The following is a 24,705-nucleotide window of genomic DNA, read 5'->3' on the forward strand; positions in this document are numbered from 1 at the left end:
CTGACAATTAAGTCCTGTCACAAACGACTCTGGGGTTGCGGCGCTCATCTTGCTTTACTGGCTGAGGGAGCCAGCATTTGTCCGCAGACAGTTTTTCCAGGTCATGTGGCCAGCATGACTAAGCCGCTTCTGGCGAACCAGAGCAGCGCACGGAAATGCCGTTGACCTTCCCGCCGGAGCGGTACCTACTTATCTACTTGCACTTTTTGGCGTGCTTTCAAACTGCTAGGTTGGCAGGAGCAGGGACCGAGCAGCGGGTGCTTTCGAACAGCAACAGTTGGAGGCAGTAAATGCTTCTGAATGCCAGTTGCTGAACAATGCAGGAGGGAAGAGGGGTCTTGCATTCGAATCCTGCTTGTGGGTTTCCCTTTGGCCACTGTGAGAACAGAATGCTGGACTAGATGGGGCCATTGGCCTGTTGGTCGTATTTTTGTCTTTTCTGACATGCTTAGGAAATGGGAGTGATAGGGAGCAGCTTGTGTGTGTGTGTGTGTTGTATTTTTCTCCGCAAAGGTGCCCAGCTCGCCCCCACCCCTTTCCCTCAGTTCCACCTCAGCAGGGTCCCTCGTCTTCAATTCAAGCAAGACAAAACCCAGGCCTCTCTCGCGCTCCCCCTTTCGTGGAGGGGAGAGGGCCTTGGATGGGGGTGGGGGGAAAGAAATCATGGTGTCATTTCTGCACACCCTGGCCTGCCATTCTCCACCGCTACAGCTGTTCCACTATTCCTCCTTTCCAAGGACGGAGCTGTGGGAATGGAAAGACATTTGCTGATCTCCTTCCCTGGTGAGTGATTGATGTCGGTTTTAAATTAAAACCCTATATATTTCCCCTTCTTTTAATAAAAGTTGGTTTCTAGGAACCCCCCCCCCCCGCCGCCTATCCGCTCCTCCTGTCCTGACCACGCCACCGCCAGATAGTTGATAGACGGGGTCCATTGTTCCTGAGGTTTGCTGAGCACACAGGTTTCCAAAAGCACGGGAGGGACGATTGCAATTCCTCCACCCCAAATGAAACCGCCTTCTGCAATCTGTCACTGCTTCTTTCTCTTTTTCAGGGAGGGAAAATGTGGGCACTTCGAATCAGCTGAAAATTCCCGCAAGCTCCTGGGGACGACGACTAAGATCTGCCTCTGAGAGCTTGGAGGCTGTCGGCAAGGAATAAAAGTGTTGAACCCCAATTCAGGAGGGGATCTGTCAAGTTCTCTCTCCCTTTCCTGATCTTTTAAATGCATTTCTTCAGCAACTCGCAACTCTCCGTTAAAATTATCCTCGTGAAAGTTCACCAGCGTTGTTTTAGCGAGACTTTTCCCCCATTCGACACCTTTCCGGACGCAGCTTTGAGTTGTGAACGCATTTTTGCAAGCCGTTTCCCCTTGATTTGGTACTTTGCTCTGATGAGTGGGTGTGTTTATTTGCACACTTCCAGTGGCGTAGCGTGGGGGTGCAGGGGGGGGGGGCGGCCGCACCGGGCGCAACATCTGGGGGGGCGCGCTTGCCACCTCCGGAGTCGCCGAAGAGCCTCGGGCGCAGGCTGTAGCAGAGCCCCATGTCTCGCGGAACCGACGAGCTGTGCGCGCGTCCGGGCTGAAGGCGTCCGGCAGGCAGCGGCTCTCAGCGCTCGCCGCGGTACCCGCGCATCAGGGCCGCGGAGGGCGCGCCAGGCAGCCCCTCCTCACAGCCCCGCCGCCGCTGCTGCAGCTGCTGGGCCATGTTGCATTTTCCTCACCTCTCTGCCCTCCTCCTCCTCCGGGCAAGCGGCGTCATTTGGGCAGCAGCGCCAGTGGCAACTCGCCTCAGTTCACCTGACACGGACCCGCCGCCGCCGCAGTATTTACGGCATTTACCTTACCGTAAATACCCCAGCCCAGGCAGCAGCAAGAAGAAGCTGGCAGCCGCGGCAGGTTAGGGGTTAGGGGCGCAAATTACTTGCCTTGCCCCGGGGTTAGGGGGCGCAAATTACTTGCCTTGCCCTGGGTTAGGGGGCGCAAATTACTTGCCTTGCCCCGGGTGCTGACAACCCATGCTACGCCGCTGCACACTTCTACCCTTGTGTGTGTGTTTTGTACCCATTGCTCAGCTGGAGAACTGAGTTGCAATATTCCGAGAATTTTTTGGAGGTGGCATTCTGGGAAGTGCGAAATGCTTCGGGAAGTGTGAATTTTGTAGGTTCCCCCTGTCAAATGCAAACGGAACTTAATCTACCCCCCAATCCCTTCATCAGAAGCCAGTCCTACAAGTGTGGGGTTCACCCCACAGAATTCTGGCTACCAAGGGGGCAGCAGGGGACTCCATTGCCAAGTCCAGATTGAACATAATCAATGGTTTACGGAGGCAGCAGCTGAGATGAGAACCGAAAGGGCTTTGCAACATCACTATGTTGGGGTGGGATCCAGTCCATAGCTGTCAACTTTTCCCTTTTTCTTGCGAGGAATCCTATTCAGAATAAGGGAATTTCCCTTTAAAAAAGGGAAACGTTGACAGCTACGATCCAGTCACAAATTCAGGGTGTGCAGTTATTGTCAACCAACTGCGTGGGAATTTTCAGAAGCCAAAAAATATTGTGATTTTTAAACGTATAGTGCGAATTGTGAGTTTGAACTCATCACGCCAAAAACTGGGTAAACTCACACCAAAGACATGCTTGGTGCCCAACACCCAAACATTGACGAAGGCCACTGCCCCCCACCCCCAAACCTCAGGAACCCCAAAGTTTGGTGGCAATCTCTGGAGAGGCGTCTGAAACCCCAGAGGAACAGAGGGACGGATGGCGAAACCGCTTTCCAAAATATATAGAAGATTGCGAGGTCTGGTGCTGTGACAAATCCGCTTCCAGGAAAGAAGAGACGTTTTGTGATAAGGGAAATGGCCGGGAAAGGCGCTGGAAGTCTAGGGCAGCATCATCTAATCTCCCTTAGATGAATGCTCAGGATGAATGCTCAATAAACAGGTTCCTTGGGAGCCAGCAGAGATCGAGATGAACTGAGGATTTGGCAAAGGTGCCAGAGACAGGAGAGAAGAAGCAGAAGAATTCTGCCTTGCAGATGTGATTTCCCCGAAAGATTTTCAGGGCTGGGCTCTGATTGATATACATATATATCTCCTCATGACTTTTATTTTTTTTATATATTAAGCAGACCCACTTCATAGTCCAGGGACGCGGGTGGTGCTGTGGGTTAAACCACAGAGCCTAGGACTTGCCGATCAGAAGGTCGGCGGTTCGAATCCCCGCAACGAGGTGGGCTCCCGTTGCTCGGTCCCTGCTCCTGCCAACCTAGCAGTTTGAAAGCACACCAGTGCAAGTAGATAAATAGGTACTGCTCCGGCGGGAAGGTAAATGGCGTTTCCGTGCGCTGCTCTGGTTCGCCAGAAGCAGCTTAGTCATGCTAGCCACATGACCCGGAAGCTGTATGCCGGCTCCCTCGGCCAGTAAAGCGAGATGAGCGCCACGACTGGACCTAATGGTCAGGGTTCCCTTTACCTTTACTTCATAGTCCCACCCCTACTTTGCTAATTATGGGGGTGAACCCAGGAACTACGAAAGCCACTGAAGTCACTCCGGGTTTTTTTAAAAAAGATTTTTAATTTTATTTTATAATGCATATACACAACAGAGAGAGCAGTTATAACAGCAGATGAATGTGTGTGTGTGTGTGTTAAGGCTGAAGTAGCAACCAATCAGGACCTTAACATCACAAGTAGGCTTTATTTTTTCCCAAAGCATTAAGGCTATTAGGGCAAGCTTGCATTGGAAATTAAGGCAACTGAATAGCTACGGAAATAATTTTTCAAAAAACAAACAAACCGCCTAATTACAAAGAGCGCTCTTCTTGCCAGCCAGCACTCAGAAATGCCTGTTGTTATTTTTTAATTAAAAACCACAAAAGTGTCGGAAGATTTGCACGCAGCCGTCGCCGGGTGTCTGGGAAATGAGAGCTCTGCGTCTCAGGGAGTGGCTGTTTCAGATGAAGCGAGCGCTTGTGGGGTTGGTGACATATTTGGGGCAAGCGGGCTAAATAAAAATAAAAACCGGGGTGGGGTTGCACGTGGCAGAAAAGTGAGATAGGCTCTTGAAAGCCCAGATTTCCTTTTCCTGGGCCATTGGGCCCTGTATGTGCTGCGTCCGGAAAGCGCATTTCTTCCCTCAAAGAATTCTGGGCAATGTAGTTTGTTGCGGGTTGCTGGGAAGTCTAACTCTGCGGGGGGCAAACTCCTGTTCCCAGGGTTCTCTGGGGGTAAGAATTTGCTCCAAATGCACTTTAAATGTGCAAGTTGCGGTGCAATGGTTAGACACCATTTTTCAGCCTAACCTACCTCACAAGGTTGTTGAGAGGATGAAATAGCGACAGTGGCGTAGCGTGGGTTGTCAGCACCCGGGGCCAGGCAAGTAATTTGCGCCCCCTAACCCGTGGATTTGCGCCCCCTACCCCTACCCCTACCCCTAACCCCCAGATGTTGCGCCCGGTGCGGCCGGCCCCCCCTGCACCCGCCACGCTACGCCACTGAATAGCGATGTATGCCACTACAGCAGCAAGAATGTTAATTGCACAAAACTGGAAGACTGGAGTGGCGCTGTGGGTTAAACCACAAAGCCTAGGGCTTGCCGATCAGAAGGTCGGTGGTTCGAATCCCTGCGACGGAGTGAGCGCCCGTTGCTCGGTCCCTGCTCCTGACAACCTAGCAGTTCAAAAGCACGTCAAAGTGCAAGTAGATAAATAGGTACCGCTCCGGGAGGAAGGTAAACGGTGTTTTCGTGCGCTGCTCTGGTTCGCCAGAAGCGGCTTAGTCCTGCTGGCCACATAACCCGGAAGCTGTACGCCAGCTCCCTCGGCCAATAAAGCAAGATGAGCGCTGCAACCCCAGAGTCGGCCACGACTGGACCTAATGGTCAGGGGTCCCTTTACCTTTACCTTTTACCTCACAGGGTTGTTGAGAGGGTGAAATAGCGATATATGCGACTACAGCAGCGAGAATGTTGATTGCACAAAATTGGAAGACTGGAGATATACCAGCAAAAGAACAATGGCAAGAGAAGTTGATGAACTATGCAGAACTGGCAAAAATGACAGAAAGACTAAGAGAAAAAGACAACAGAGGCTTTGAAAAAGAATGGGGACCATTTATATTATATTTGCAGAAACAAAGAAAGTCAACAGACTTGACGGCAGGGTTTAAATAAACATCCACATTATTAGTATGAGAAAATGTTTAGATAATAGTGAAATATTATTGTGTATTTACTTTTATTTTTAGGTTTTCAGGCTTGATGTTATGTTATTAATAATTTTTTCTATTAGGAGATAGCAAAGTGGGTGAAAACAGAAACAAACCAGAAGGGGAAGCCCTGGAGGGGAGGGAGGGAGGAATATATAATAAATGCTAAGAAACTGAGATGTATGTAATGAATGAAAGAGAAAAATGAATATTTTTTATATTTTTTTAAAAAAGAGAGGATGAAATAGCGGGTGGGCAAGGGAGAACCTTGAGCTCCTTGGACTAAAAAGGTGGTATATCGATGTAATAAATAAATAAAATAAAATGTGTACACAGCCTTAATGCTGATCCTGCCATGATTACCTCAGAAGAGCCTTCCTGGATCAATCCGGTGTGGCCCGTCTAATCCAGCATCCTGTGTTCCTGGTGGCTGACCAGATTTCTGTGGGAAACCTGAAACCAGGACCCAGGCGCAAGAACACACTATAGTTCCCAGCTACTGGAATACAGAGGTATGATCAACTGGGCTGCATCAATAGGAGTATAGCATCTAGATCAAGGGAAGTAATAGTGCCACTGTATTCTGCTCTGGTCAGACCTCACCTGGAGTACTGTGTCCAGTTCTGGGCACCACAGTTCAAGAAGGACACTGACAAACTGGAACGTGTCCAGAGGAGGACAACCAAAATGGTCAAAGGCCTGGGAACGTATCATAGTATTTTAATATTCTTTTGAAAGCCACCCAGAGTGTCTGGGGAGGCCCAGCCAGATGGGCGGGGTATAAATAATAAATTATTATTATTATTATTATTATTATTATTATTATTATTATTATTATTATGTTTAGCCTGGAGAAGAGGAGGTTAAGGGGTGATATGATAGCCATGTTCAAATATATAAAAGGTTGTCACATAGAGGATGGAGAAAGGTCAAACAGACTTCTGGAATGAATTAAGTACTGTGTCACCTGGAGTACTGTGTCCAGTTCTGGGCACCACAGTTCAAGAAGGACACTGGCAAACTGGAACGTGTCCAGAGGAGGGCAACCAAAATGGTCAAAGGCCTGGAAACGATGCCTTATGAGGAACGGCTAAGGGAGCTGGGCATGTTTAGCCTGGAGAAGAGGAGGTTAAGGGGTGATATGATAGCCATGTTCAAATATATAAAAGGTTGTCACATAGAGGATGGAGAAAGGTCAAACAGACTTCTGGAATGGATTAAGTACTGTGTCACCTGGAGTACTGTGTCCAGTTCTGGGCACCACAGTTCAAGAAGGACACTGGCAAACTGGAACGTGTCCAGAGGAGGGCAACCAAAATGGTCAAAGGCCTGGAAACGATGCCTTATGAGGAACGGCTAAGGGAGCTGGGCATGTTTAGCCTGGAGAAGAGGAGGTTAAGGGGTGATATGATAGCCATGTTCAAATATATAAAAGGATGTCACATAGAGGAGGGAGAAAGGTTGTTTTCTGCTGCTCCAGAGAAGCGGACACGGAGCAATGGCTCCAAACTACAAGAAAGAAGATTCCACCTAAACATTAGGAAGAACTTCCTGACAGTAAGAGCTGTTTGACAGTGGAATTTGCTGCCAAGGAGTGTGGTGGAGTCTCCTTCTTTGGAGGTCTTTAAGCAGAGGCTTGACAACCATATGTCAGGAGTGCTCTGATGGTGTTTCCTGCTTGGCAGGGGGTTGGACTCGATGGCCCTTGTGGTCTCTTCCAACCCTATGATTCTATGATTCTATGATTCTATGGACTTGGCAAGATGTGTTGGGAGGGCAACAATCCTTGTGACTTTTTAAAAAATGCATATTAAGCAGACCTACTTCATTTGCCTAGTATATCACCCCTGATTTCCTAGTTATGAGGGTGAGCCCAGGGAGCCATTGAAGTCACTGCTTTTTTTTTGTAAAGATTTTTATTATATTTCATAATGCATACTCAACAGTTAGCAGGTGGAACTTAGAAGGTAAAGACAAAACTATGACATGGGCAATAAGCGGTTCCATGTGGGTTAAAGTAAGAAAGTCCAAATAAATAATATTAGCATTATCCAATTGTGAAATCTACTTCCAGATCTGCCAGGTTTGTGATTGAAAACGATGGTTCCGTTGCATCTGATTTCTTTCCGCAGGGCCTGTAAGACCGAGTTGTTCCACCTGGCCTTTGGCTTGGAATCCACTTGATCCCCTTCCCCTCTTTCCCTTTTCGTTCTGTGATGGAACTCCTATTTGGCGACTTCCCTGGCTTTTTTTCTGGCCCACGTAGGACCAGTCTGGATAGTTGGCCTTGGTGAAGACTTGACGTTTTCATCCCCAAATAGTTTCTGATTTGAGTTGCTACTGAAATGAAGCTGCATTTTAATGTTGTCTTTTAATCTTGTTTTTAAGATGTATTTTAATCAATTGTTTTTATACCTGGTGTTAGCCGCCCTGAGCCCGGTCTTGGCTGGGGAGGGCGGGGTATAAATAAAACAACTTCTTCTTCTTCTTCTTCTTCTTCTTCTTCTTCTTCTTCTTCTTCTTCTTCTTCACAACAACAACAACAACAACAACAACAACAACAACAACATAATGCCAAACTGCATTAAAAGTGCCTGGAGGTTCTAGATATCCTAAATGATGAGCAATTCTCTCCATTTTAGCTCAGTGAGCAGCACCAAGCATCCAGCTGGAAGTTTTGTCCAGAAAATCAAAGATCCCACCCACCCAGCTCCCCATATAAAGGTAAAGGGACCCCTGACCATTAGGTCCAGTCGTGGACGACTCTGGGCTTGCGGCGCTCATCTCGCTTTATTGGCCGAGGGAGCCGGCGCACAGCTTCCGGGTCATGTGGCCAGCAGGACTAAGCCGCTTCTGGCGAACCAGAGCAGCGCACGGAAACGCCGTTTACCTTCCCACTAGAGCGGTACCTATTTATCTACTTGCACTGGTGTGCTTTTGAACTGCTAGGTTGGCAGGAGCAGGGGCCGAGCAACGGGCGCTCACTCCGTCACAGGGATTCGAATCGCTGACCTTCCGATTGGCAAGCCCTAGGCTCAGTGGTTTAACCCACAGCGCCACCCACGTCCAGCTCCCCATATACCTGCACGCTTTTTAAACCACCACTTGTTACTTCCAGTCCTGAGGTCTAGCAACCTGGAATACACATTGTCGGGGCTGGGTTAGATGGTTTTTGGGTAACCTCTAACTCAGTAGCTGTGTAGCACACACACAACCCTCCCCCCAACACATCGCTGAGCTCAGGTGCTGCTTCCTGTGTGCTGGCTGTCCCCGTCACCCGGTCCCCTCCCTCCAGTTCCTGGCATCATTTCTCACTTCTGTTCTTCTGCCAGCTGCTCCAGTCCTTACCCAGAGAGAGGCAGGCAGACGCAACCCCTCTCCGTCCCAATTAACACCTCGGAGAAAGAGGTGGCAAAGGATGGCTTCGCTGACTGCGCCACCGGTGTGTGGAGACGCATGGCGAGGTCGTCTTTCAGCTTTCTCAATCATTCCCTGGTGGCGCACACAATGGGGTCTTTCCCCCCTCCCTCACTTCCTCTGAAGAAAACCCCTCCACTGAGGAAACGAGAGGCAGGTTCGCTGGCTGTGGGCCTGTATCCAAGGGCCTCACAGCCGGACGGAGGACTCGAACTCCTAGCCCTAGAAGGACTCTGGGTGTCTGCTGAGGTCTTTAAACCAGAACAATACTTAGGTCACAAAGGGTGTCTAAGAGGACTAAGTAAAGGTAAAGGGGGCCCTGACCATTAGGTCCAGTCGTGACCGACTCTGGGGCTCATCTCGCTTTATTGGCCGAGGGAGCCGGCGTACAGCTTCTGGGTCATGTGGCCAGCATGACTAAGCCACTTCTGGCGAACCAGAGCAACACACGGAAACGCCGTTTACCTTCCCACTGGAGTGGTACCTATTTATCTATTTGCACTTTGAGGTGCTTTGGAACTGCTGGGTTGGCAGGAGCAGGGACCGAGCAACAGGAGCTCACCCCGTCACGGGGATTCGAACCACCGACCTTCTGATCAGCAAGTCCTAGGCTCTGTGGTTTAACCCACAGCGCCACCCGCCCAAAGCTAAAACACTCTCCCCACAAGCAACACCCTCCTGCACCTTCTGTTCCAGCGGTTCCCAAACTTTTTCAGCCCCTGACTTGGTACCGTGGACCTAACCATAGAACCTCTACCCTATGAAAATCGCTATCCTGAATCGCAGTTTGCATGACCCGCTGAGGAAGATAAGAACAAGCAGTAATGAGCAGTTGCACATTTGTTCAGAATCTGATCAAAACTGTTTAGTCAGAAAAATTAAAGAAATTGATCTGGCGACACCAGCTTTTCAAAGATACATCTCCGGCAACTCAATGCTGCCTGCCCTTTTGCATTCCCCGACTGCCCTTCCAGGGGATGGCACCACCACGGATGATGTGCAAGAGGACTTGGAACATGGCTAGGCCAAAGCGAAGATGTTGACCCTAGAAGCAACAGGCCCCCTGCCCCTGCGGGGTGAAAACATCTCTGAATGCGGCAAGCCACCAAAGTCCATTTGGTGGGCCTGAAAGGGTCTGTCCATGCCAGCCTTGGTATTTGCTGGGAGATAGAGGTTGTCTGAAGAGACGATGTCTGTGCCAACTCAACATCTGGCTTATCCTTAGTCCTGCTTCCCGCCCAAAGACAAGGCTGCTTGTGGATGGAACAGGGTGCCCTGTCTGGGGCATCTGAAGTCACAGGGCTGGACCAGCCTAGTTCCTCTCCTGAATCCATCTCTCCGTTCCCAAGACTACAGCCTCCTTTTCCCCAAGCTCAGATGTATCTTGGGGTCCTTCAGATATTTCCCCAACCCCTCTGACCCTCTCCTGGGCACTCCAACCCCAGTTCCCAGAGCATCTCTCGTAAGTTAGAAGGGCTTATTTTAAAGATCTAGCAGCCTAGATCTAGCCTAGAAGGGCTTATTTTAAAGATCTAGCAGCCCATTCTTTCCTTTGCTGCATATTACGTGGTTTTAAATCTCTGCTGGGGTCCTCTCACCAAAGAGTACTTGCCCCAGTCTTGGATCTTGGCATCCAGGAATTCTCCTTTCTATCTTCGTCTTCTTTGGCGATCCCTCGTAGCCAAGTAAGATTGTCTTCCATAAACACAGTTTTAACAGTGAGTCCATAAGTGACGATGGAGGCCAATTCTGGACCCACACGTCCTTCCACAGTGGGGACATTGGTTTCCAGGTGGGAGTCCATCACGGTGTGGATTTGCCAAGCGTGCCTTCCTCTTAGCATGTTTCTCCCTTGCGTCCTGAGTTTGAGTGTCTTCAAAGCCCATTACACCTTTGGTCAAGGCTGTTCTCCAATTGGAGCACTCGCAGGCAAGTGTTTCCCAATTGTAGGTGTTTATACTACATTTTTTAAGATTTGCCTTGAGACAGTCTTTCAATCTCTTTTGTTGACCACCAGCATTACGCTGTCCATGTTTAAGTTTGGAATAGAGTAGTTGCTTTGGAAGACGATCATCAGGCATCCGCACAACATGACCAGTCCAACAAAGTGGATGTTGAAGAATCACTGCTTTGACACTGGTGATCTTTGCTTCTTCCACTACACTGGCATTAGTTCGCCTGTCTTCCCAAGCGATGTGTAAAGTTTTTCTGATACATCATTGATGGAATCTTTCAAGGAGTTGGAGATGGTTTTTATAAGTAGTCCATGTTTCACAAGCATAGGTTGGTAGTAGAATAACTTTGGAAAACAAGCATTTTGGTCTCCTTTCTATATACAGGTGGCGACCATTTTGCGCAGGGGTTCTGTTCCCAGCCCCCTCATGCGTCGGCAGTCTGCACATAAGCCCGCTCCACCCTGCCCCCATTCTGCCCTGTTCTGGGTCCGAAAGGACCTGCGTGTCAGTGGTCGCGCATCAATTGGACGTGCGCAAAATGGCCACCGCCATTTCCTTGTGCGTTTTTCCTTGCCAGTGGCACAAGCACTTACCCAGTGAGGGTTTCTGGCAGGTTCCGGCACCTTCCGCCCTGGCATTAAGCACCACTCTGACCCCAAAGGGAACCAGGGCGCATGAAAAGGGTGCCCACCTCACCCTCGACCGGACTGGCTGCCATCTAGTCCTGGCCAAGAGGATCTCAACTGTGCCATGTAGTGGTCAGTGTCTTGGGGACCAGAACCTCAGGAACCAGGGTTCGAATTCTCTCTCGGCCATAAAACTCGCTGGGTGACCTTGAGGGCCAGTCACAGCCTCTCACCTTAACGTACCTCAAAGGGCTGTTGCGATGATAAAATGGAGGTGGGGAACTGTGTATGCCACCTCGAGCTCCTGGAAGGAAAGTTTGGATGTAAATGTAGCAAAATAAATAAAATAAATAGTATAAACCCCAATAGAAGGTTCCCTTCAGGAGCCTCCGTTTCCCACACTCCGAAATCCAGGCACCTTGTTCTCTTTTCTGCAGCAAAGCACACTAGGTTTGGGGGGCGCAGATCACTTTGAGGGGACAGATCCTGCGGTTAATGCACTGGGGGTCCTTGACAGTGGCCTGCCCCTCACCTCGGCCTTTTGTGGACTGGCGAAATGCGCTCAAATAAATCAATCCGCCAACGCGGCAGCGGCGCATGAAAGCGAAGAGAGCATCTTTCGCCTGCCGCCGAGGCCCTTTTCAAAGCGATTTCCTTGGCTAATTTTGAGTCCCTGTGGTATTTTGGATCTCTTCCCCCGTCACCGTAGCAAAACCCAAATAAGAGATGGTTATTTCTGATCTGTCTGACAAGCAGCTGCCTGACCTTTTGGGGAAACGAACTCGCTTCTGAAATGACAGAAATTCGTCAAGATTTCCCCCCCCCCTCCCCTGCCTCAGAGCTGGGGGGTGGGAAAGAGATGCAGGCTTGGCTCTCGCACAATTACCCCATAATATCACTTCCCGCCAGGCCTGAGGTGGGGGGCCCTGGGGGAAATGTATTATGGTGACCCCCAGGCACTGTCCCTGCACCCTGGTGGGCTTATCTGGCTGAACTAGCAGGGCTGAGATGGGGTCTTTCTGAATGACCCACAATGCCCAGTCTTCCCCAACCTGTTGCTCTCCGGATGGTTTGGACTCCAATTCCCATCAGCCCCAGCCAGCACAGCCATTTTGGCCGGATAGGAGTTGCAGTCCAAAATAGCTATGTTGGCCTGGGGCTGATGAGAGCTGGAGTCCACAAGGGGCACACGGGCTGTTAATGGGAGTTATAGTCCAAAATGGCCACACTGGCTGGAGCTGATGGGGGTTGGAGTCCCCAATGGCCACACGGGCTGAAGATAATGGGAGTTATGGTCCAAAATGGCCGCACTGGCTGGGGCTGATGGGAGGTGGAGTCGCCAATAGTCACATGAGCTGAAGTTAATGGGAGTTATGGTCCAAAATGGCTGCATTGACTGGGGCTGATGGGAGTTGGAGTCCCCAATAGTCACATGAGCGGAAGTTACGGGGAGTTATGGTCCAAACTAGCCACACTGGCTGGGGCTGATGGGAGTTGGAGTCCCCAATGGCCACATGAGCTGAAGTTACGGGGAGTTATGGTCCAACATGGCTGCACTGGCTGGGGCTGATGGGAGTTGAGAGTCCCCAATGGCCACATGAGCTGAAGTTACGGGGAGTTATGGTCCAACATGGCTGCACTGGCTGGGGCTGATGGGAGTTGAGAGTCCCCAATGGCCACATGAGCTGAAGTTACGGGGAGTTATGGTCCAACATGGCTGCACTGGCTGGGGCTGATGGGAGTTGAGAGTCCCCAATGGCCACACTACCTGGGGCTGATGGGAGTTGTAGCTCAAAATGTAGTTGTTTATTTATGGCGGAAGTATTTCCAATCCACACCTTTCATAATACTGTACCAAGGTGAGGAACGTGACATGTGGGGCTACCTTTGAAGGTGACCCAGAAACTACAACTAATCCAGAATGCGGCAGCTAGACTGTTGACTGGGAGCGGCCACTGAGACCACATAACACCGGTCCAGAAAGACCTACATTGGCTCCCAATACATTTCCGAGCACAATTCAAAGTGTTGGTGCTGACCTTGAAAGCCCTAAATGGCCTCAGTCCAGTATACCTGAACGAGCATCTCCACCCCCATCATTCTGCCTGGACACTGAGGTCCAGCTCCGAGGGCCTTCTGGCGGTTCCCTCCCTGCGAGCAGCCAAGTTACAGGGAACCAGGCAGAGGGCCTTCTCGGGGGTGGCACCCGCCCTGTGGAACGTCCTCCCACCAGATGTCAAAGAGAACAACTACCAGACTTTTAGAAGACATCTGAAGGCAGCCCTGTTTAGGGAAGCTTTTAATGTTTAATGTATTACTGTATTTTAATGTATTTTGGAAGTCGCCCAAGGTGGCTGGGGAAGCCCAGCCAGATGGGTGGGGTATAAATAATAAATTATTATTATTATTATTATTATTATTATTATTATTATTATTATTATTATTATTGTTATTGTAAAATCAGCAAAAGCGTTCCAAAAAACATCGTTAAAACATAGTTTAAACGGCCGTGATGGCTGGGCCTGAGGGGAATTGTTGTCCAAAACAGGCTGGTGCGCACCAGGTGTGCCCCACAGCAACACAGGGTTAAAAAGAGGGCTCGCTCCAGCCGCCTGGTACTGCTTTGAGTGCCGAGCCAGACAAAAGGGGGGGACCCCACAGTCGCCATCATCATGGCTCCGGGGCCCTGAGGTGCCCTGAGACTGGGTGCTGCCATGAAGCCCACCCAGCCTAGAGAGGTGGGGGTGGACATGGGTGTTAGGCCTAATCTCTGGAACAATTCCCCCCCAAAGAGGGAGCAGCCCCTATCACCCTTGGCTTTTAAGCACCAGGGCAAAATCTCCTCCTGATCTCGCTTTTTTTAAGACCTTGCCTTTGATCGATTGATCGGTTTTTCGACTGATTGCTGCTCTCTCGGGTTTGCTTTCCAACGGAATGCCTGAGTTTTAATGCTTTCCTTTCTCTTTCTTTCTTACGAACATGCAAAGAACGAACGCTGCGTATTTCTGGCGCGAGCTCATTCTAAAACAACAACAACAGTTGACTCTTTAACACTGTAAATGTTTAATTTTGTTGGTACTTTCTGTGCCTCCCTTTGGCGACATTTGCAGGAAAGCGACTTAACGGATGCTGTAAATAAAACAATGTGAGATTTCTGTTCAAACATATACAATGGTTGTCCCCCCCCCTCCATATGCCCCCTTAACTTGGGGGCATCAGGATAAAAAATGCACCAGCTTGGAGTTGTTTCCCTTTTCCAGGATACTCTATTCCGTGCACCCTGCCACCCCCCTCCTCAGGGCAGACAGTTTTCTATGCTGGTGAGCATGGTCAAGGCACACTGCATCCCCCCCCCCATCCTGTAGAGTTTTTTCTCTCTCTCAAATTCCCCAAACTTCATGGTTTAGCCTCCTGACGTCTCCTCCCTGGCACATGGGATGCTGCTAATTTAGAGTCATAGAACAGGGACTCCCAAAAGCCATCTAGTCCAGCATCATAGCTAAATAATGCCTGACAGATGGCCCTCCAACTCTGCTTAAAAAATCTCCAAGGAACAAGAACCCACCATCTCGCAAGGCAGTCCGTTCCACAGTCAAACAGCTCTTACTGTCAGAAAGGTCTCCCTGATGTTTTGTCGGAATCTCCTTTATTGTAACTTAAAGCCGTGGGTTCGAGTCCTACCCTCTGGAGCGGGAGAAAACAAGCTTCCATGGGATATCCTTTAAGATGTTTGATCTCCTCTCTCAGTCTCCTTTTTCCCAGGCTAAGCATACCCAGCTCCCTCAACTGTTCCTCATCAGGCTTGGTTTCAAGGCCTTGGGCCATCACGGCCGCCTCCTCTGCGCACCTTCCAGCTTCTCGATACCCATCTTAAATTGTGGTGCCCAGAACCGGACACAGGATTCCCGGTGTGTTTGGACACATGGGATGTGGGATGCAGGTGGCGCTGTGGGTTAAACCACAGAGCCTAGGACTTGCCGATCAGAAGGTCGGCGGTTCGAATCCCCGCAACGAGGTGAGCTCCCGTTCCTCGGTCCCTGCTCCTGCCAACCTAGCAGTTCGAAAGCACGTCAAAGTGCAAGTAGATAAATAGGTACCACTCTGGCGGGAAGGTAAACGGCGTTTCCGTGCGCTGCTCTGGTTCGCCAGAAGCGGCTTAGTCCTGCTGGCCACATGACCAGGAAGCTGTACGCCGGCTCCCTCGGCCAGTAAAGTGAGATGAGCGCCGCAACCCCAGAGTCGGTCACGACTGGACCTAATGGTCAGGGGTCCTTGGACACATGGAGGAAAGAGCTATCAAGAGCTACTAGCCATGACAGTTATGTTCTGCTGTCACTGTCAGAGGCAGCAAACTGCTGCGAGATCAGGAGGCCGGACTAGGACTCTTTGGCCTGATCCAGCGGGTCTGTTCTGATGTACTTAGATAGATGGGTGGCTGAATGGATGGCTTCAACAGACCGTCTTCCCCATACCCCATAACTTATGAAGGCACATCACACTCCAAAATCACACATTCCCAAAGGATTTTCCCAGCTTTCCTGATCTTCTCCGTCCATCGCTCATTGCAGGTTTCTCCCCTTTATCCCAGATCCAGGAATAAAACCTTTGCACAAGGGTATCTGGTTCCCTCTCCCCTCCCCTGGGCTGTGGATTCTTAAGCCCGCTTTCTCGCCTAGGGAACCCAGGCATCCGGGCTGCCAGTCAACACCTTCCTGGCCCTCCCGTGATCCTCCCAAGGAGGGAGCGGCTGGGAGGGTGTGAGTTGTGGAGGGAGGCAGCTAGAAAAATGCAACCACCCTCTTCCTCTCCAAGAGGGAGCCTGGGGGTCAGGGCATCCTGCCTGGCACAGTGTTCTTCCTGTCGCTGGGCAACAGGTTGCCATGGTTACAGTTGCTGTTGCCCAGGGCGATGGCCAGCAATAGGAACACCTCCCTGTGGGGTGTGGTGGTGGTGAATGGAGATGTAAAATTTCTTAAGGGGGGGTGGGAAGAGATGGAAGCATGTGAGAAAAAACGCTCCCTTTTCTTTCGGTCTCTCTCTTTCTCATCTCAACGCCACCACCCCCCCTTTCCCCAGGGGGTGAAAAACCCACTGGTGGTGGCTATATAAATAATAATAAAAAATTAAATATTTGGTGTATTTGCTTGGCTCTCCACCTCGAGCCAGGGTTATAGCTTCCAGGCTCAGAAATAATATCTAAAATGAACCCATCTTGACATTCTGATGTGTACAAAGGGAAACCGGTGTTTGCAGAGAGGCCAGGGAGGAATTAATATATTCAGGACTTTATTGTGGGAGAAAAATTTGTCTCTTTCACCCCCCCCCTTCCACATTTCCAACCAACTAGCATTTCCTCACCAGACTCTCTCTGCCTCTTTGTCTGTGTGTGTCTCTCTCCCACCCCTTTGTCTAAAAGTCCCGTGCAAAAAAGAAAGAAAAAATGAACATGAAAATAAGTATTATTTCCATTGCGTTTCATCCCTATTCTAGATCATAATTTGTGAAGTTGGGGCGCAGGGCGCATGTGAGTGGCGTCATCCTGTTGGCTTTCTCCCACACACCCTGCTTCCCCAACCCGGTGCCCTCAAGACATTTTGAGGTGCAACACTCACAAACATCTTTGGGACCCTTAACAAATTTCCCACTTTCCCCCAACCCCCCTTGTTAAAAAAGGGGAAAACGAACAAACAAACCTGGAGCCTCAGCCACACCTCCGGGGGGGGGGGCACCAGGAATGAGCAAACCTCGCCCAGCTCTAACCCTTAGGCCTCGCTCCATCTTTGAGATCTGACGCTGTACCTCAGGGAACCACCAGGGGTCAGTGCGCTGTCACGGGTATTGCCATGCAGTTCCTGCAGCAGGCACCAGAGGGCGGTGCGTTCATCCCAGGCTTTAGAGTTTGGGGTGGTTGTTGTGGGGAAAGGGGGGGATTGCAGAGGAGGGAGCGTGGGGGAATCCCACTCCCCCCTGGCTGCTTCAGGCCTACCCTGGCCCATCCCTCTCTCTCTCTCCTCCTTGCATCCTCCAACCTCCCTGTCCCATACTCTGGTTTGGGGGTGGGCCCCATTGTTCCTCTGCCTCAAAAGCAGCCCTGACCCTCCCCAGCTGCAGTGGGGCAGGAGCAAGGCGGAGGGGGACGTTGATTGATGAGGGTCCTTTCTCCCCCCCTGACAGCGTCGGCCTGGCAGCTGCCGCATGTTCCTTTCGAGAGAGGAGCCCCCCGTATGTCAGGACAGGAGGGGACCCCCTCCCCAACCCCCCATCATGTGTTTGAGAGGACTGGGAGGCGATGGGAGGGACTGGGAGGCGATGGGAACAGGAAAGCTGACAGGAGGAGGAAGGAGGCTGAGGAGAGGCGATGGATGGACCGCAGAGACCCACCACGGTCAAAGCTTTCGGTGGCGCATGGGTATAAGACAAGGCAGGGGGTGAAGAAAGAGGGCAGAGGGAATGTGTGGGGAACGCAGCCCCCTTTCGGGTGTCCCCCCAGCCCTATAAGCTTGGCGGATATTTTAATAACCCGCAATGCCTACATATGCTCAACTGTGGTTTTAGTTTGTTTAGGGGTGTACTATGGTGATATTTAATTTGTTTAGGTGTGTACTATGGTGATATAAGGGACGCGGGTGGCGCTGTGGGTTAAACCACAGAGCCTAGGACTTGCCGATCAGAAGGTTGGCGGTTCAAATCCCCGTGACGGGGTGAGCTCCCGTTGTTCGGTCCCTGCTCCTGCCAAACTACCAGTTCGAAAGCACGTCAAAGTGCAAGTAGATAAATAGGTACCACTCTGGCGGGAAGGTAAACGGCATTTCCGTGCGCTGCTCTGGTTCGCCACAACCGGCTCAGTCATGCTGGCCACATGACCCGGAAGCTGTACGCCTGCTCCCTCGGCCAGGAAAGCGAGATGAACGCCGCAACCCCAGAGTTGGCCACGACTGGACCTAATGGTTTGGGGTCCCTTTACCTTTACCTTATGGTGATATTATACTTGATTGCGCTCTTGAATTTAGAGAAGTTTTCCAGGTGAGCCGCTTTGAGGGCAAGGGACTCCTGTGCGACAGCGTCTTCTCCCGTAAAAAATGAGAGGGAACTGGGTGAAATGGGTGAGGCAGGGAAAGCGGCATCACCCTCGTTTGCTCTGCAAGGAAATCAGCTGTGGGATCCCTGATAAGACTTAGGAAGCATTGAAAGAGGTTCGTTCATTCATTCATTTTCACGGAGAATAAGGTTATTACTGACAGCTACTCGTCGTGATGTCTCAATGCTTCCTCCAGGATGAGAGATGGGCCCGTCTCCCAGGAGTTTGGGAGGGCGATGGCATCCGTGACCCACTTGAGAGATTCCCACCGGCTGCCATAGACTCTCCATCACGGGGAGTTTTCAAACGGATGGCCGTCTGTCAGGGCTTCCTCAGCTGCGATGCCGGCGCATTTGCAAAGCTAAGCAGGGTTCGAGGTGGTTTCAAATTGGATGGGGGACCACATGCCGAGATTCCTGCATTGCAAGGGGTTGGACCGGATGATGCTTGCGGTCCCTTCCACCTCTATGATTCTAGATATGCGATTCCTGCTTTGAAGGGGTGGGCTAGATGCCTCTTGGGACCCACAGAATCCACCACCAGCCCAATGTTGTAAAGGGGGCCTTTCCTTGGTCGGGAGCCAGCTGCTGCCTTTCGGGAGATTCGGCCTGCTAGGGCGGATCTCGTTGTGGGGGGTCCCTTCATAAGCTCTGTGACAGCCCCCCACCCTCCCTGGATTAGTCTGGATCAGATCAGTCTGAAACCCACTAAATTAGAGAGGATGAATCTCTTAATGGCTGCATTAGGAGAGGGCCGCCCTGGAATCAATCTTCAGCGAAGGGCGGTGTGTAAATAATTTTCACAAATGAGCGAGGTAAAATGCACAGAAGAGGACAGTTGTGCTAGAAAAAATGGTCAGATGGAGAGGTCAACAGAAAGAGGAGAACTGCCAGCATATATATATATATATATATATATATATATATATATATATTTGGCATTTTTCCTTTGAGCCCAAGTGTAGGCCTCTGGCTGAGGGTGGGGTCCATTGCCCCACACAGCAGGCAGGCTTTTGGGATCTACTTTGGGGTTTGTTTTTGCTAGAACCAGGCCCCAAAGAGGGCAGGGCCAGAAACAAAATGGCGGCTCCATGGCCCACGCAAGGAGGAATCGAGGCCTTGGACTGCGAGAGAACAGAGGTCCCAAGAGCCAAAATTGTGGCGAGGCATTGTGAGAGAGCCTCTCTCTTTTTCGCTGCTGCTGCTGCTGCTGTTACACAATCTGGCAAACGCCTGCCAGGAAAGCACCCAACCCGTCGCTAGGGCGAAGGCAGGGTTGCACCGCGGCAGCGAAGCGGGAGCTTTTGGGCGCGGCGCTGGCAGCCGGGTGCCGTCTCATCTCCGCCCTGCGGGGTCTGCGTGGGAGGAGAGTGACAGGGCCTCGCTCCGTCCCGTCTTGCCCTCCTGCCTGCCTTGTTCCTCCGACAGGCCCTGTGCCTTGTCAGGGACAAAGGGCAGGCGAGGCCCTCCGCCCACGCCAGGGCAGTGCCACGTGGCCGCTGCAAAGGGCCGGCTCGGGCGCCGTGACCCGTACCCGTCTGGGGCAGGCTCAGGAATCCCGTCGCCCGCCAACGGCGCAAGCCATCGAGGTGTTTGGGCTCTTTGCTGGAGTGCGACAGGCCAGCCTTTCCCCCAAGATGGACCATCGGTTTAGGCCAAAAGGGCTCCAAGTTGGGAAAGGACAACACTTGGACTGTGCTTGCTTTCCTATCCATTACTCTCAGGCTCCCCCAGACGTCTACAACCCCGAAGCTTGCAGAATCATAGCATTGGAAGGGACCCCCGAGAGCATCTACTCCAACCCCCTTGCAATCACAGCCAAATTCAGCTGATTCAGCAGGAATCACAGCTGAAGAACCATTGGCAGATGGCCATCAGATCTCCGTTTTAAAACTGCCACTGTAGGAGAATCCACCTTCGGAGGGAACCCGTTCCACTGTTGAGTGGCTTCTACTCTCAGAAAATTCTTCCTAATACAGTGGTACCTCGGGTTAAGTACTTAATTGTTCCGGAGGTCTGCTCTTAACCTGAAACTGTTCTTAACTTGAAGCACCACTTTAGCTCATGGGGCCTCCCTCTGGTGCCGCACCGCCAGAGCACGATTTCTGTTCTCATCCTGAAGCAAAGTTCTTAACCTGAAGCACTATTTCTGGGTTAGCGGAGTCTGTAACCTGAAGCGTATGTAACCTGGAGCATATGTAACCTGAGGTACCACTGTATTTAGTTGGATTGGCCTTCTTGTCTCTGAAGTCCACTGGTTCAGGTCCTCTTCTTCAGAGCTCACTCCATCTTCCATGTGGAAGTATTTGCAGATAGCCATCATGAAACCTCTCCCTCTCCTCTTCTCCAGGCCTAAACATATCCAACTCCCTCAACTCACTGTTCCTTGTAAGGCTTGCTTCCCAGACCCTTCTATCATCTTGGCCGCCTTCCTCTGCACACATTCAACCTTGTCGATATCCAGGAAAGAACTCAGGAGTCCTGGCTGCCTGGTGTTCCCCGTCTGGGAGTTGGAGCTGTTACCCAGCTTCAGGCATTAGGCCGTAAGGCCACCACCCAGAGGACCCAGGCGTCCTGGCCCCCTTCCTCCATTTCCCTAGCCCCTCTTCTCCCCCTCCCCTCTTCTCTCTCCAGCCAACCGCCTAGGAGGTCCAGGTGCAGAGGAGAGAATTCTGGCAGATACAGCTTCTCTCACCCTGCAACGCTGACAAGCTGCACCTGCCAAATTCATTTTCTCCCCTAAAGGTATGGGAGAGAGCCATGCGGCAAGAAGCTGGTCAGCGATGTCCATGGAGCTCAGGTCGAAAGTTGTGCACGGAGCTCAGGATTGAACCCAGGGTCCTCCCCAATTCAGGCCTTATGGTTTCCCGTTTCCACTAATAGGGCCGGGGTTCAGGGGAAGAGATTTAGAGGGGCAGCGTCGCAGCAGGGATCGCTCTGGCCACAAACCAACACCTGCATTGTTGTTTGCTTCTGACAAATTTAGGGCTTCCTCTTCCCTCCCCTCCTTTTTTCCTCTTGTGCTATGTCTCCCGAGATTGCAAGCCCACAAGCAATGTGGGTTTCTGGGTAAAATGAGGCTTTCTGGGTAAAAATGCTCTAACAAGCCTGTAAATTACCGTATTTTTCACTCTATAACACGCACCTGACCATAACAGGCACGTAGTTTTTAGAGGAGGAAAATCCGTAGGCATGCCACCCGTAGGCATTCCCTCCATAACACGCACAGACATTTCCGCTTACTTTTTAGGAGGAAAAAAGTGAGACTTATGGTGCAAAAAATACGGTAATCTGCCCATCCATCCTGCGGGGGCATTTGTCATGGAGGGCAGCAGCGACGGAGTGGTACCCCATCTTCTACCTTGTGTGCCAAGTTCCGCCAAGAAGCTTCGTGTGGTTTTTTGTAAGCGCACACGACGGCACAGGTTCTGGGTAGCTGTCTGACTTGTCACTCACGCTCAGTGGCTGAGGACTGACAGCCGCCCGGGAGCGCAATTCTCTGACCTTAATTTGAGAAGCGCGGCGTGGGCTTCTGCTACTCGGCGGCAAGGTAAGGGCGCTTTGCATATGCTCGGGGGTACTGCGCGGTGCAGGGCTGAACCCCAAAGCTGGTGGCTGTGCCCAGACCTGCGCTCCGATCAGGCCCTGACCTCCGGCACAACCTGGGGCACCCAAAAATCTTCATCGCTCCCATCCTTGGGTTCGCCAGATGTTGCTCAACTCCAGCACCCAGCTGTCGCAGACTGCTTTCTACCATTTTTGCTTCGAAACCCAAAGCGTAACCAAGGGATGCTTTTTTTTCTTTTATAGAAAAGGAAAACACAGAGATCCAAGCGAGGCCGCTTTCCCTCCTTTGATATCCCTCCTTCCAGGGGTCCGGTGCAACTCTCAGGCCTCCCCAAACTGGAGGGATTCTGGCGAAGGGGGCCTCTTTGATTAATTCCCTTTTGTCGCCGGCTCTGCCTTGCCCTTCCTCTGGGCCTCAGCAAGGTAAACTCAGAGAGAAGCAAGGGGGAAGCCCATCTGTGTGTCCCCCCCCCCTTTGCCGGCAACCTATTAGGCCACGCTGTCCATTCTGCCGGGCTAGGATGGAGAGCGTCGTTCCCCCACAGGTCTCTCCCAACTCCCCAAGAGCACGTTTAATCCAGTCGATCCCACCCACCATCCACCCCAAGACGGGAACCCCGCAAACGCAGCCGGCCTCGTTAGCGGCGGCTCGTTCCAGGAGTGGAGACAGGAGGAAAAATGTGACCTAATTGGGGAGTGACCCCAGGCGACCCCTGGCTCCCAGCCAAGCGGCTCAGCTCGCTGAGCTAATGGGCTTCTCCCCCTCCTCTCCTGCCCCACCGAACAGTGTGGGCCCCGCCCCCACTCCTCCTTGGCGCCCGGCACAGGATTTGGGCACAAGAGGCCTTCCCACGGCGGGCTGGGAGCTGGAAGAGGGGGAGCCATGGAAGCCCCCTCCATCTCGCCACCCCCAGCCCTTTTCACCTGACCCCGGAGCAGTTTTCCTGCCGGCAACGAAGACCTCGGCATCTGGCAGCGAGGCCCACGGTTTTGCAAACCCGCATTTTGGAAAGGCCACAGCTTTGACCCCGCCAAAGGCCCACTGCGAAGTCAAACTTCCAAGGCTATTCTTCTTCTTAATTCCCAAACCCCAATTTAGCACCGGCAGCCCGCAGCTCGGAACAAATCTTCAGCTTCGTTTGCAGGCTTTGAAGTGATAACGTCGAGCGTCGACTCGACGCACCTTTATTTTTAAATGCGGTGCGATCCGCGGCTTGATTAAAAAATTAAGTGTGTGTGAAAGAAGGCCAAAGCTGGAGTCCACACCCTGTTTTGAAAGCACATTTGATTCATACTTAAAGTGCTGGGCTTCTCCTGAAGGATGCTGGGAACCGTAGTTCACCCATTCCAAGCAGCCCATGGCAAACTACGGCTCCCAGGATCCTTTGGGGGCAAGCAATGTGCATTCAGGGTGCTTTGAATGTATGGTGTGAACATGAATCGTGGCAGAGTTGGGAGGGAGCCCTAAGTCCAACCCTTTGCAAGGCAAGATCCCTGACGCATGGCCACGCAACCTCTGCTTTAAAATCTCCAAGGAAAGAGTCTGCCACCTTCCAGAAACTTGACCGAGAATTTCTTAGCCTCCAATACAGCCTGTGGGAGGGCTAATAATGAACTATAGTTGGAGCGTGCCAGAAGATGCAGCAGGGCAGTTTCCTCAGAGCGCCGCCCTTGTGGCTGCTGGCAGAAGTGCCTTTCCCCGCACCCTGAAAAGGCTTCCTTTCCCAAAGCAAAAGATGCGCTTTCAAATAGGTTCCGTGGCTCTCTGCAATGCGCCGGGACGCACCCAGCGATTGGGCTCAGCTTCTCAGAACGCCACCAGTGCCCGCTGCTGCCCCCACGCTTCCAGGCCGCTCTCCCCTACCCCCCACCCCCCGTCCATCCATCCGTGTCGGGGCACATCAGGGCTGGCGTCGCTCCAGTTTGCTCTGCCCCCGATTCTCACTGCCAGTCCCAAAACAACCTACGCCAGCCGTTGTCTTCTCTGAACAAACTGACAAGGTGTCTGGACGTGACAGGAGGCAGGCCAGGACGCATAGGTCTGAGGTTTCGTTTTGGGGAGGGGGGCGGGCGCAAGAGAGAGAGGGAGGGAGGCAGATTGTGGAGGGGGGGGGACCTGTCACTGGTGCAGAACGCGGCGGCCCGCTGTGATCTGAGCGAAGATGAGTGAGAGAGGGAGGGAGGGAGAGTGCGCCCCACTTTGGAGATCTGCCTGCTTATGTGGCAAATCTCCTGCCCGACCCTCACGGAAACTCTCGCTCTGTTTTGAGCTCCCTTTGGGTGCTGTTTACTTAAGGACTGTATGTGTATGTGTGTTGTGGGAAGAGTCCTCAATTAGATCTCTGGTACATGGGACAGACACAGCCCTGGGGGTGCTGCACGCTGTCAGACTACATCAGGGAAAAAAGCAAGCTTTGCTGATGCAACTGCCCGAAATGGGGATGTTGTTGGGGAGGGGGTTACGCAAGGTCAGGTGTGGGGGGCACAGCACTGGCAGGCTCTGGCCCCCTTCTGGGACAGCAGGAGGAGACGGTTAAAGGACAGAGCCTCTGATCCTGCCTGCACCCCAAGCTCAAAGAACGGCCGGCTCCCATTTATAGGATGAGCCGGTTTGGGGGTACGGCGGGGGGTTAACAGGATACGAGGACAACTCCTTCCCCCAGTTTACTTCATTGGAAGTCTTCTGCCTTGAGAATTTATTCCCCCACTAGCCCCGAGCGATGGGACGCGGGTGGTGCTGTGGGTTAAACCACAGAGCCTCGGACTTGCTGATCAGAAGGTCGACGGTTCAAATCCCCATGATGGGGTGAGCTCCCGTTGCTCGGTCCCTGCTCCTGCCAACCTAGCAGTTCC

At 51.8% G+C, this 24,705-nt stretch overlaps 2 long non-coding RNA genes across 2 annotated transcripts in view; one reads left to right on the forward strand and one right to left on the reverse strand.

Annotated features, from left to right (window-relative positions):
- Positions 1-24,705, forward strand: part of LOC307202372 — a 359,370-nt gene that overhangs the window by 159,639 nt on the left and 175,026 nt on the right. The window lies entirely within an intron of this gene.
- On the reverse strand, positions 14,253-15,925 carry LOC307201784. The gene is made up of 2 exons (XR_013832759.1): positions 14,764-15,925; positions 14,253-14,326 (listed from the first exon to the last, which is right to left on the reverse strand). It is a non-coding gene; the product is annotated as an uncharacterized lncRNA (long non-coding RNA).

The sequence above is a fragment of the Podarcis cretensis genome (genome assembly GCF_951804945.1).
Source record: "Podarcis cretensis genome assembly, chromosome: 13".
NCBI lineage: Eukaryota > Metazoa > Chordata > Lepidosauria > Squamata > Lacertidae > Podarcis > Podarcis cretensis.